This window comes from Pinus tabuliformis, chromosome 9 (assembly GCF_031772625.1).
Source record: "Pinus tabuliformis cultivar Carrire ecotype Pingquan chromosome 9, CPIR1, whole genome shotgun sequence".
Taxonomy (NCBI): Eukaryota; Viridiplantae; Streptophyta; class Pinopsida; order Pinales; family Pinaceae; genus Pinus; species Pinus tabuliformis.
In genome coordinates this window covers 1,597,166,274-1,597,179,447 of record NC_142307.1, presented here as the reverse complement: position 1 = coordinate 1,597,179,447, position 13,174 = coordinate 1,597,166,274, and the positions used below count along the sequence as shown (strand labels likewise).

At 41.3% G+C, this 13,174-nt stretch overlaps 1 pseudogene; it reads left to right on the top strand.

Annotated features, from left to right (window-relative positions):
• The window catches only part of LOC149154845 (BAHD acyltransferase DCR-like), a 63,128-nt pseudogene extending 61,296 nt beyond the window's left edge, over positions 1-1,832 (top strand).
• The last annotated feature ends 11,342 nt before the right edge of the window (positions 1,833-13,174 follow it).

Here is a 13,174-nt window from a genome sequence, read left to right as displayed (position 1 = left end):
ATGAAATTGAGAGATGGAGCTGCGATAGGTTTCACAATTAACCACGCGGTGGTAGATGAGACTTCACTCTGGCATTTCATAAAATCATGGGCGTATCTCTGCAGAGGAGAGACCACAATCTCTCACCCACCACTTCACAGTCAGTGTTTCGACATAAACTGTAGAAATTTTGAATAATATAACACTTATTCATAGAGATTATCCTAATTATACACTATTTGCGGAATGCATGCATAATACATAACCTCCTCTACGTTGATCATCAATTTTGCGGAATTAAAAACAATGAAACATCAATCACATGCGCACATTAACACAGTATGTAATGGGGAAAGCATATAGCTGAAAACCCCGCACTATCTGTATATTATAATGATAGAGAACATGTAACAATACATAGTACAATACTCCTCACAAGTACTCAGTACTATCTCCGCCTGTTACACACAAACTAGCTCAGATCTGAATCAAGTCACAGGTTCAAATCTCCTCTGTTGTCTGCCTGCCTCTACTGCGCAATCCAAAATGAGAATGGGAATGATCCAAGCTCATTTTCCTTGGCTTGTACTGCGCAATCCTCATTGGCAATCTCAATCATTAATTGTGCAAATCTCATGCACAGCTATAGTCACCATTGATAGTAGTCTCCACCTCTAACACCTGTGTTCACTGAACTGTCCATGCACTGAGTTAATTGATGTATTCTTTAGTTGCTTTATGAGTTAATAATTAGTGAATTAATTAATAATTAATTCACATCACTCATCACTAGTGTATTTGCAGTTAGACTAAATACAACTAGTTCAACCAAGTCAAACTAAACACAACTCCATCAACTCCTCAATCAACTCCACCAAACTCAATCACTTGAGTTCTAACTGAAGTCCATCATGCAATAGCTCAACTAACCCATAAGAAAAGCGTATTTCCTTCTGGTAGTTGCATGTGCCACATCCGTAGCTCGAACTGAAGTGCTCCAAGAGGATAAGATAATGTTTATAGTCCAAATATTATTAAGAGCTAATAATATTCGACTGTTCTATTTTTAGCCTGGTAGTCTAAAAATAGACTCCGCCCATATGTCTAAAAATAGAAGTCCATCTATTTTTACCAACATGACCAATCATCCACAAATAGCATCCTGCAACTCATAGACCATGATCCATATGTCTAAAAATAGACATAGTCTAAAAATAGACTTTGCGCCAAAAATAGCCTGCGGGTCCACTTAGTGAAGGCGACTTCTTTTCACTAAGCTCCATCATCTTGTTGCATTTTCAACATAAACGGTTTGCACATAGCTCTCAACCTGCCCATAACCCAAAGGATCAAGAAATTTTCCCCACCTACACTCATCGAAAAAATATTTCACTTTAGCAAGGAGATGATCTTGAGGCTAAAGGATAGAGCTAACAAGAAGAATTCAAAGGAGCCAAATACATGCCATCACACGGGTTCGTACCCTGCCTCTCTAGGAGCCAACAACCTTCAAGCTCACGGTGAAGTTCCAACCCAGATTGATGCCTCCATTACCTTGTTCTTACTTTGGCAATGCCATCCAAATTGTTAGCACCACAGTCACCACAGGGGAGCTCTTGGCCTGCGATATATGTTCTGCAATGAGATTTATGCACCATATCATATGGCCACCCCGTGATGGAAACATCAGGATGGAGCTGCAAAAATATAAGCAATGCCCCATTCCTTTGAAATTGGATAGAACAATCCACGATAACAATATGATGATGGGAAGCTCTCCAATATTTCCAATGTACGACAATGATTTTGGATGGCGATGGTTGGTGTGTGTAAAAAATCATATTGAAAAATAAATCAGAACAAATTCGTCGACCATAATAGTGGCTTATTTAGAATTGGGGTGAAAACCAACACTGAACGCAACATATGCGATGCAAATGGCTTATCGGAGGAATTTGACTATTGAAGGATTTGGACCGGTTCGCAACCAAAAGCCATGATATCTGATGAACACCTGAAAGAGGGCAGACTTGAAACCATGATAAATTAGAGATTTGAAACAAATCGGGTCAAGACCCTATCAAAACTTCCAAACAAATTTGTTACAAAAATCCCGATAGTTGAATGGATCTGATATTAGGATTAATTGGAATGTATGACATATTAGGTCTGACGGTATCGGGTTATCAAGATTTTGGCATGGAAATACGTTTAAAAACTCTGATAGTTGATATGAAATGACACATGCTTTTGGATGGGAGTCGAGCAACATCGTAAGTTTTGACTGTGATAACATATGAATCCTCTGATAGTTCAACATTCCGATATGCCCCTTATATGTTTTATCATATGGTTTGTATGTATATATGTAATACGTTTTGGTTTAATATTTTCAAAGGAATTCCAAGGTTAAAAAACCCATTTAAGTCATATTTTAATTAAAGTCTTGGACTCGGGGGCTATGTGATTGGTTTATTCAAATGAAATGAAATCAAAGATTTATTACATCAAAGGTTTAAAACAAAGTTTGATCAAAATCGTTTTTGTTTTGTTTGTTAAATAAGTGAAAAATAAAACAAAACTAATTAAGAAAAAATGAATAAATAGTGATTCAAAATCCAAAGGAAAAAGAAAAAATGGTTCTGTTGATGGTGTTGGACCTGCCAACATGTCAGGGGATCTCCCTGGTAAGAAGTACCAACTAGACCTCAGACCGTTTGGAGTAGGAGTCTTAGCAGTGGGTAGTAAAGTTATGCCTTGACTCTGATTGCATGCAAACGTAAGAAAGATATCCTTGTCAGAAGCAAGTGTCCAACCTTGCATCAAGTCAAGAGAGATGCATGGGGAGGTTCTAACACACGAAGGGGGAAAATAAGTGTGCCCCTTAGAAGCTTGTAATAGTATGCAGCCTGAAAGGAACACAAGAGCTGAATGACATCACAAACTTGAAAGTAGAATAGTCGAAAATCCAAAGTGATGAGTTTAACCAACAAAACGATTCAATAATATTCATACAATCAAATATGGAATAGTCCATACATCGATGTGTAATTAAAACTACATAAATTTCTAAAGTAACCCGAATAGTCAAACTACAATAACAACATATGCATGAAACGTGCTGGCTCTATTATATTATATAAAGTGAAAGTTCCATCCATACATACAACCATGATAGCCACTAGCCCCAATAATGGAATGTTATAGTCAACACTACCTTATCCTCCAAAGAGATGTGCTTTCTCTGCATTGTGGAGAAGCCAAGGCTCTTCCAAATACTCTCCAAGCCCTCTCTAAGCAATGCCTAGCAAAAGCTTGGCTCCCAAAAGCCCCTTCTATGAGTTATGAGGTTCTATTTATAAAAAAGGGTGGGGTGACCCTTAAAAGCCCCCTTTGTGACTCTTGGACTACCCTCATGAGTCTTTACATTACATATGACTATTTGTATTCCACTAATAATACTTGGAATTTCACTTTACATCATGTTTACAAAATGATACATTTTCCACATATACCCATGTGGGAAAAAATTGGCTTGAGTCAGCCAGACAAGACAACACTAAGACTAAGACAAATGTGGAAAGACCAACTCATCAACCTTCTCTTCGTGATCCTTGGTGACGAACTGCATGCTTGATAGTGTGCAATGGTGTCTGTGTACTCTTTGATGAAGTCCTTATGGAAATGAACTATTGCCTCCATTGGTTCCGGGTATATTGATTTGGAATCTCAGTCCCACTCATCCTGTAACATGCACAACTTAGTCTTGATCATGACCGAATCATCGTTGTACATCCACATGTTAATCTGCACTTACTTGCAAATCTGCACTACTGGCCCTGAGCCTCAACTGATCAAAGTATGCATCGAGCTCCAATCTGACTTGGTTCTTCTCTTTGGCCTTGGTGAGCGTACCAATTGACGGGGTGCCATACTTCCTCACCATGACATCCAAACTCCTGTACAACTATGCATACAAAGCCTCGATACTAGTGATGAGCGACAAGAGTTCCTCATAGTTCCAGATCTGACTCCAGATGCATGCTTTGTCCAACTCCACATGTGGCTTCATCATTTTGTGCAAGTGAAGTGGGGCTCCCTTGTACATCATTTTCCATGTCTGTACATGATCAACTGCTATGTGTATGTTTGCGAGTTTTCACACTATCTTGGTGCAGTGATACTGATGACCATGTAGGTGGACAAATGTCTTGTGCATGGTGATGAACCTATCATACAGTCTCTGCATGACTGTCTCCAGAGCCGAATACTTCAGCAAGTATGGTCATCTCTGCTCTGGAGGATCCTGTTAATTGTTCCTCTCTCTGCTTGGCTTCTTTCAATTCCTTATCCATGCACTTGTTTTCTGCTATCAAGAACCTAATACTAAAGTTGGTTGCTTCGACATAAGCCTTTGTAGAATTTTCCAAGGCAGTTGGATTGCTCCGTACATCTGACACAATCACCTATTTTTCTAAGTGCGTAGGTGATGCATGCTCATCTTGGGTTTGTTCTCTACGTGCTTGTACAACTTTGTGATGTGACTCATAAAATGTTATGTTGCACATCTCTGTTCCTAGATGGTCCTCAAGGAGAATGGTATCCCCTTCTTCACTCAGGACTTACTCTACTGTTGGAGCTGGTAAAGCCTATGGAGTGACCTCGACTGCTATTGGCATGAGGTCGATATCCTTATCCTATTTTGGCTGCTCCACCTCCATGTCCATTTGTTCTACTATCTGTTCATCCTAGAGAGCAAGTCTCTGTTCCTGTGGCTGCTCACCCTATTCCTCATCTGCTGTTGGTTCAGTGTCTTCAACCTATGTTGGTGCAGTTTCCGCTATCTGTGTACCTTGCACTTCTTCCTGTTCCTGTTCCTGTTCCTGTTCATGCTCATGTTGCACTTCCTTCTCTCTTATGTGCAGCTCTTGATCTTCCCCGAGCTTCTGCTAGACTTCCTACAACATCCTCTTAGTATCTTCCAGCCTTTGCTTCTCCGTCTTTCTCTACACTATCCTCTTGTTGCGCTGTTGCCTTTTCACATCTATCTCCGAAACTACCTTTTCCACAAGTGGGTCTTCCTAAAACTTGTAGCTTTTCTCCATCTCTATGCCTTTGGTAATATTCCTCTTGCCTTTATCTTGCATAGGTTTGCTACTTGCTGCTGTTGTTATTGCTGCTCCTTGTGGTGCCGCTACCTTGAGTATTTCTAGCCATTCCACTGCAATGCTAATTGGTTCATTGAGCCTAGAGGAGTTGTAACAATATCTCCATGGGTCTTCCTATGGTCAATGACACGTCCCCTGGATCCAAGGATAGTATACTCTCGCATAGTGGTCCTTGCATAAACCATGTGGGTCGTACAAGTTGAAACTCTTGGTGCCAAAATTAAACTTCTTGAAGTATTCTACTTCGACATCTGCTTCTTTCAAAATCCTGATCGCGTACAACCCAATTTGCATAGGAAGCGTGGGCCATGGTGCCTTCTTCCTACGAAATCTAACTAACAACCCTGTTGAGATGTGGTATGAAACCTCCTGCATGACCAACTTGTCCATGCAAACCTTAGCAACACATGTAGAGCTTTCTCCATGCTGTATATCTTTATGAAGGTTCCCTCAGGTGAGGCGTACTAATCTGTAATGTTCAACAACACCTCCATTGCTGCATGGGACATGCAGAGTGGATCCTATTCAAATATCATTGTGTACATATGGGTGACAAAATGGTCACATATTTTAGCCATGACTCCTCGGTAGTTGCAATCTAATAGAAACTTGCAATATATGTTCATAAAAATTTCTGAAGTTGTCCATGCCCAACCCATGCCAGGAAACTGTTGATGGGCATAGATTGCATCGAGTAGGTATGCAGGCATGAAGAAATTTTCTTGTTGATCCTTGGGTGGACTTCGAGAAGTGGATAGATGCACTTTCAACTGGAGAGCCAACGTGTTAGATGAGTTGAATACTTTTCCTTCATTTTCAAACTAATCCAACATAGAAAACCAACTCTGCAGAAAGGTTTCTGTACTCCCTTGGCCATACAAGTGACATGCGAAGATGACCAAGAATTGATGTGCCTTCCTAAGTGTCTTAGTCCTGTATACCTAGTTGGGTGCCATCCTAATCTTTGCTGGCTCCTTTACCCAACACTTCAAGATATCTCTTGTGTTCGTGCTGTCATTGGGAGTGTAAAATGGTGCATCCATCTTACTCACCAGGGATGGAAAATGATATATCTCTTGATAATCCTCCATCCTAAAGGAAGCAAGCCTTACTCCAATGAAATTTCTCAGTCTCATTTTCTTAGGATTAGTGTGTGAGACAATCCAGTGGATCACATCTGTGCAAGGAAACACAGGAAACCTGCATGCAACCTTGTTCTAACTTACAGATGTTCATAGAGACATGTATATCCTTCAGATTCTCCTCAAAGATTCCTAAGAAGATGTTTTTGATGTCTTGCCATGTTATCTTGATATTCTTCTCAATGAAAAAGTGTGTGTCTATGTACACGAGCAAGCTCATTGATCCCTGTTCAACCGCATATCTAGTACTGCTATCAACTTTGTCTTTTGATCCTACTCTCTTGGAAGCCATTGTACCTATACTGCTGAGAGATTGATGAACACCCGTGATACCTAGAGACAGAGAAACACTCATGGAAAGAAAATATATTTGAAAACCAAACACAACTTGAGGACTAACATGCAACATACCTCATTGACTGTTTGGGAAAATTGCGCAATTTTGTCTCAGAGAGGCTGGGAGATTGACAGCTGGAACTCTGCAGAGCACAGTCTAGGCTACCAGTGAGCTGACTCTCTACTAGAACTACGTAGATTACAATCTAGCTTGGCCTGTTGAGGATTGGAACTGTGCAATGCGCAGTTTCAGCCAACATGATTGTTGCCCGGGAAAGTGCACTACGCAATCCCGGGGGCCAACTAGGACACTGTCTCCCAAAACTGGGCAAAGCAAAGCATGGGAAGCCAGTGGGAGGAAAATCTTGCATAATTCTTGGGAGAAAGGAAGAGCCTTCCATCCTAGAAATGTGCAGTGCAAGTCGGGCAAGGAAAGGTTCGGGCCAAGGTAGCTCAAACTTGCTGATAGGCGACTGAAAATCACTAAGGACTGAATGCATGTGCAAAGCTGGTGCAGATCCAAGTGAAATAAACATTCCTCAAACTTGTTGACAGGCGACTTAAAATCACTAAGGATTGAATGCATGTGTAAAGCTGGTGCAGATCCTAGTGAAGTTAAACATTCAAGTGATTCAAGTGAGTTCAGAAATCAATCAATCAACAAAACCAAATGGCTCAAGAAGCAAGTCGCTAAAATGATGATTGTGAGTGCAAAAATAGTGTTATGCGTGCAACACTAAGGAAAGGTAATGCAAAAATTGAAAAAACACTTCGACAAGCTAAAATACAATGAAACACCAATGTTCATTCAGTAAAATCAAGGAAATAATACTCATACAAGCCGAAAACTAAAAAGTGATAGAAAAAGTGGAAAAAGGCATGAAAAAAACTTACCTGGAAAAGATGCGCCGACTGTGCTGAAGGTTCCTAGATGCCTCGAGAATTCTAGAGATCCAAGATCGATTGTGAAGAATGAGCTTTGAGGTGCCGTTTAAATAATTTTGGTGAAATTAGGGTTTATGATGCATATTCCACAAAACTAGGAAAAAACGACACTTGGCGGGAAGTTTCTAAAACGGTTCTGCATGTAACTCATGCTGCTAAAAATAGATCCTTAAAATATATGGATTATTTTTTGTTTTTTCTCTTTTTTCTTTTTCGGGAAAAGCTACCCAACATGCAAGGAAGATTGCGCAGTTCTGGAGGGAGATGGACCACCTGTTAGTACATGCGACGAACAATTAATGAGGGAGAGCTTCTGGGATGTTTCTCGACTGAGGGGCCTTGGATGTCTAGAAAACTCTATGCAATTTTCTAGAGTAGTGATACTAGGTTTCTCTATGCATTTCCAGAGAGCAGTGCAGCTGGCTAGTTCCACACAAATCTGGAGAATAGTGCAACTGGTTTGGGTTGCTCTGCGCATTTATGGATGGGAGTGCAATTGGGCCAGTTTCTGTATAATTCTAGATGGCAGTACAACTGGATGAAACTGCGCAATTTTCCAGAGTAGTGTCGGCTGACCTGCTCTGCGCAATTTCTAGAGAAAGGCTACCTGGCATGCTCTGCGTAATTTTTGAGTGCAGGGTAGCTACTGGGCTTCTTTGGGCATTTCTGGAGAGGAAGGAAAGCTGCTCTCCATATTTGCGCAGTTTTTCCCAATAGTCGGATGATTGGATGTGGACCAAGTGTTGGGGGTGCTTGTGGTTGATCGACATGACAAGTGAGTTATACACAAGCAGTGAAATGATAGATGAACTCAAATAAGCACAAGTACCTGATCAGTGTAGGACAACTGCGTTGATTTCAAGGTGGGAGGCTCCAAAACGAAGTGAAGGAAAAATTTTGGAGGGTGGTTGTAGCCACTACAACATTGGAGACACATTGGTATAACTCTATCTCTCTATATGGACCTTGTTCGTGAAAAGTGAGTCTAACTCCTCTGGAAGTATTATTCAATTCTTTGATTTTCAGGGCTTCAATACTAGGCTTGAGTTAAAGATATAGTTGCTTACCATTCTCTTGATCGGTGAGCGCACATTCCGAGCCAAGTCAAGTCTGTTGTTTCGATTGGGGATGCGGGGTATATTGGTACACAAGCAATAAATATGTTGGAGTCTTATTTTCATCTCTGGTGTTGCTCCACTTCCAACAGGCTTGGACAATACCTTGACAGAGTCACACAGGGACACAAGCATTTCTCCGCTGCCAGTGAGCCTGATCAGTACGTCGACGGATTTACTTGCATCTCCTCTCTGCATAAGAAGCCTTTCTCTTCTTTCGCCTTATTCATTTTTTATTTTTATTTTTCAAAGACATGATAGGCGTGTGAAAATTCAAAACAGATTTCAAGAGCTCAACTTGTTATCTGGACCTCCTTCTAGCACTAGAAATGTTGATGGTGATGGACCCTCCAACATGTCAAGGGATCTCCTCGGTAAGAAGTCCCAACTAGACCTCAAATGATTTGGAGTAGAAGTCCTAACAGTGGGTAGTAAAGTTATGCCTTTACTGTGATAGAACGCAAAGGTAAGCAAGATATCATTGTTGGAAGTAAGTGTGTGACCTTGCAGCGAGTCAAGAGGGATGCATGGGGAGGTTCTAACACACAGAGGGGGAAAATAAGTGTTCCCCTTAGAAGCCTATAATAGTACGCAACTTAAAAGGAACAAAAGAGCTTAATGACATCACAAACTGGAAAGAAGAATAATCGACAATCCAAAGTGACGATTTAAACAAAAAAAATGCTTCAATAAGATTCATACATTCACATAAGGAATAGTCCATGCATCAATGCGTAAGTAAAACTACATACATTGCTAAAGTAACCAGAATAGTCGAACTACAATAACAACATTTGCATGAAACATCCTGGCTCTGTTATATTATATAAAGTGAAAGTTACATCCATGCATACAATCATGACAACCACTAGACCCATTAGTGGAATGTTACAGTCAACACCGACTGCTCCTCTAAAGATATGTACTCACTCTGCACTGTGGAGAAGCCAAGGCTCATCACAATACTCTCGAAGCCCTCTCTAAGAAATGCCTAGCAAAATCCTGGCTCCCAAAAGCCCCTTCTATGAGTTATGAGGTTCTATTTATAACAAAGGGTGGGGTGATCCTTGACGTTTCCCTTTGTGACTCTTGGACTACCCTCATGACTCTTTACATTACATATGACTATTTGTATTCCACTAATGACACTTGGAATTTCACTTTACATCATGTTTAGAACATGATACATTTCCCACATGTACCCATGTGGGAAAAAATTGGCTTGAGTTAGCGAGACAAGACAACGCTAAGACTTGGACAATTGTAGAAAAACTAACTCATCAACCTTCTCTCTGTGATCATTGGTGACGAACTGATACCATGCTTGATAGTGTGCAATGGTGTCCATGTACTCTTTGAGGAAGTCCTTCTGGAAATGAACTCTTGCCTCCATTTCTTCTAGGTATACTAGTTTGGAACCTCGTTCCAACTCATCTTGTAGCATGCACAACTTAGTCTTGAACATGGCCGGACTGACGATGTACATCCGCATGTTATCTGTGCTGGTCATCATGAGCATCAAATTATCAAAGTATGCATCGAGCTCTAGTTTAACTTGGTTCTTCTCTTTGGCCTCTGTGAGTGTACCAATTGACGGGGTGCCATACTTCCTCACTACAACATCCAAACTCCTGTACAATTGTGCATACGAAGCCTTGATACTAGTGATGAGTGACAATTTTTCCTCATAGTTCCGGATCTGACTCTAGATGCGTGCTTTGTCCAATTCCACCTACGGCTTCATCATTTTGTTTAAGTGAAGTGGGGCTTCCTTATACCTCATTGTCCATGTGTATACATGATCAATTGCGGTGTGTATGTCTGCGAGTGTTCATGCTATCTTGGTGCAACATTGCTGATGACCATGTAGGTGGACAACTTCCTTCTGCATGGTTGCGAACCTATCATATAGTCTCCACGTGACTATCTCAAGAGTCGATACTTCAGCAAGTATGGCCATCCTCATCTTTGCTCTAGCGGTTCTTGTTGATTTTTCCTCTCTTTGCTTGGCTTCTTTCAATTTCTTAGCCATGCACTCATTTTATGCTATCAAAAACCTAACACTCGAGCTGGTGGCTTCGACATAAGCCTTTGTAGCATCGGCCAAGGTAGCTGGATGTCTTCATACATCTGACACAATCACCCGTTCTTCTAAGTGCACAGGTGATGCATTCTCATCAGGGGTGCACACTCTATGTGCTTGTACGACTCTATGGTACAACTCATCAAAGGTTATGTTGTACATATCTATTCCCAGATGGTCCTCAAGGAGAATGGTATTCCCTTGTTCACTCGGGACTTGCTCTACTATTGGAGCTGGTGAAGCCTATGGAGTGACCTTGGCTTCTATTATCATGAGGTCGATATCCTGATCCTGTTCCAGGTGCTCCACCTCCATGTGCATCTGTTCTACTATTTGTTTATCCTAAAGAGAAAGTCCCTGTTCCTACGGCTGCTCACTGTGTTCCTAATCTCCTGCTAGTTCAAAGTCTTCAACCTGTATTGGTGTAGTTTGCACTGTATATGCACCTTGCACTTCTTCCTGTCCCTATTCTTGTTCATTCTCATGCTATGCTTCCTTGTCTCTTCTGCGCAACTCCTGTTCTTCCTTGAGGTTCTGTTGGACTTCCTGCAACATCCTCTTAGTATATTCCAACCTTTTCTTCTCTCTCTTTCTCTACGCTATCCTCCTGTCGCGCTATCACCTGTTCACATCTATATCCAAAGCTACCTTTTCCACAAGTGGGTCTTCCTTAAGCTTGTAGATTTTCTCTATCTCTGTGCCTTCGACAATCTTCCTCTTACCTTTGCCTTGCATAGGTTTGTTTCTTACTACTATTGTTGTTGCTACTCCCTGTGGTGTTGTTTCCTTAAGTGCTGCTAGCCATTCCACTGCAATGCTGACCGGTTCGTTAAGCCTAGAGGAGTCGTAACAAAATCTCCATGGGTCTTCCTTTGGCCAATGACAAGCCCCATGGATCCAATGATAGTATACTCTCGCACAGTGGTCCTTGGATAAGCTATGTGGGTTGTATGTGTTGAAACTCTTAGTGATGAAATTAAACTTCTTGAACTCTTGTACTTCGGCATCCGCTTCTTTCAAACTCCCGACTACATACAACCTAATTCAAACAAGAAGCGTGGGCCATGGTGCCTTCTTCTTCCCATGCAATCCAGCTGACAACCTTGTTGAGATGTTGTATGCAACCTCCCGCATGACCAACTTGTCTGTGGCAAACCTTGGCAACACATGCAGATATTTCTTTGCCTTGTACATCTTGATGAAGGTTCCCTTGGTTGAGGCATACAAATCTGCAATGTTTAGCAATGCCTCCATTGCTCCCTGGGACATGCAGGGTGGATTTTGTTTGAAGATCATCGTGTATAGATGGGCAACTAAATGGTCACATATTCTAGCTAGACTCCTTGGTAGCTGTAATTTGAGAGCAACTTGCAGTATATGTTCATAGAACTTTCTAAAGATGTCCATGCCCAACCCATGCCAGGAAACTGTTGGTGGGCACAGATTGCATCGAGAAGGTATGAAAACATGAATTTTTTTTCTTGCTGATGCTTGGGCAAACTCCCAACATTGGACATATGCACTTTCAACTAGAGAGCCAACGTGTCAGACATGTTGAATGGTTTTCCTTCATTTGCTAGCTGATCCAACATAGCAACCCAACTCCACGGGAAGGTTTCTGTACTCCCTTGGCCATACAAGTGACATGCAAAGTTGACTAAGGACTGATATGCCTTCCTAAGTGTCTTTTTTTTGTATACCTAGTTGGGTGCTGTCCTAAACTTTGATGGCTCCTTTACCCAAGGCTTCAAGATATCTCTTATGTTCATGCTGCCGTTAGGAGTGTAAAACGATGCATCCATCCTACTCACTAGGAATGGAAAATGGTATATCTCCTGATAATCCTCCATCCTAAAGGAAGCAAGGCTTTCTCCACTAACATTTCTCAGTATCATTATCTCGAGATCAATGTGTGAGACAATCCAGTGGATCACATTTGCGCAAGGGAAATCGAGAAACCTATATGCAACCTTGTATAGTCCTGACTTATGGATGTTCACATAGACCTGTCTATCCTCTAGATTCTCCTCAAAGCTACCTAAAAAGATGGTGTTGAAATATTGCCATGTTATTTTGATATCCTTCTCGATGAACATGTGTGTGTCTGTATACACCGGCAAGCTCAATGACCCCTGTTCAACCATGTCTCCTATACTGCTCTCAACTGTGTCTTTTGATCCTGCTCTCTTGGAAGCCATTGTACCTTTACTGCTGAGAGATTGATGAAAACCTATGATACCTGGAGACAAAGCAACACCCATGGCAAGAAAATGTAGTTGAAAACCAAAAGCAACTTGAGGACTAGCATGCAACACACTTGGTTAATTGTTTGGGAAAATTGCGCAGTTTTGTCTTGGAGAGGCTGGGAGACTGACAAGTGGAACTGCATAGAGCACAGTCTAGGAT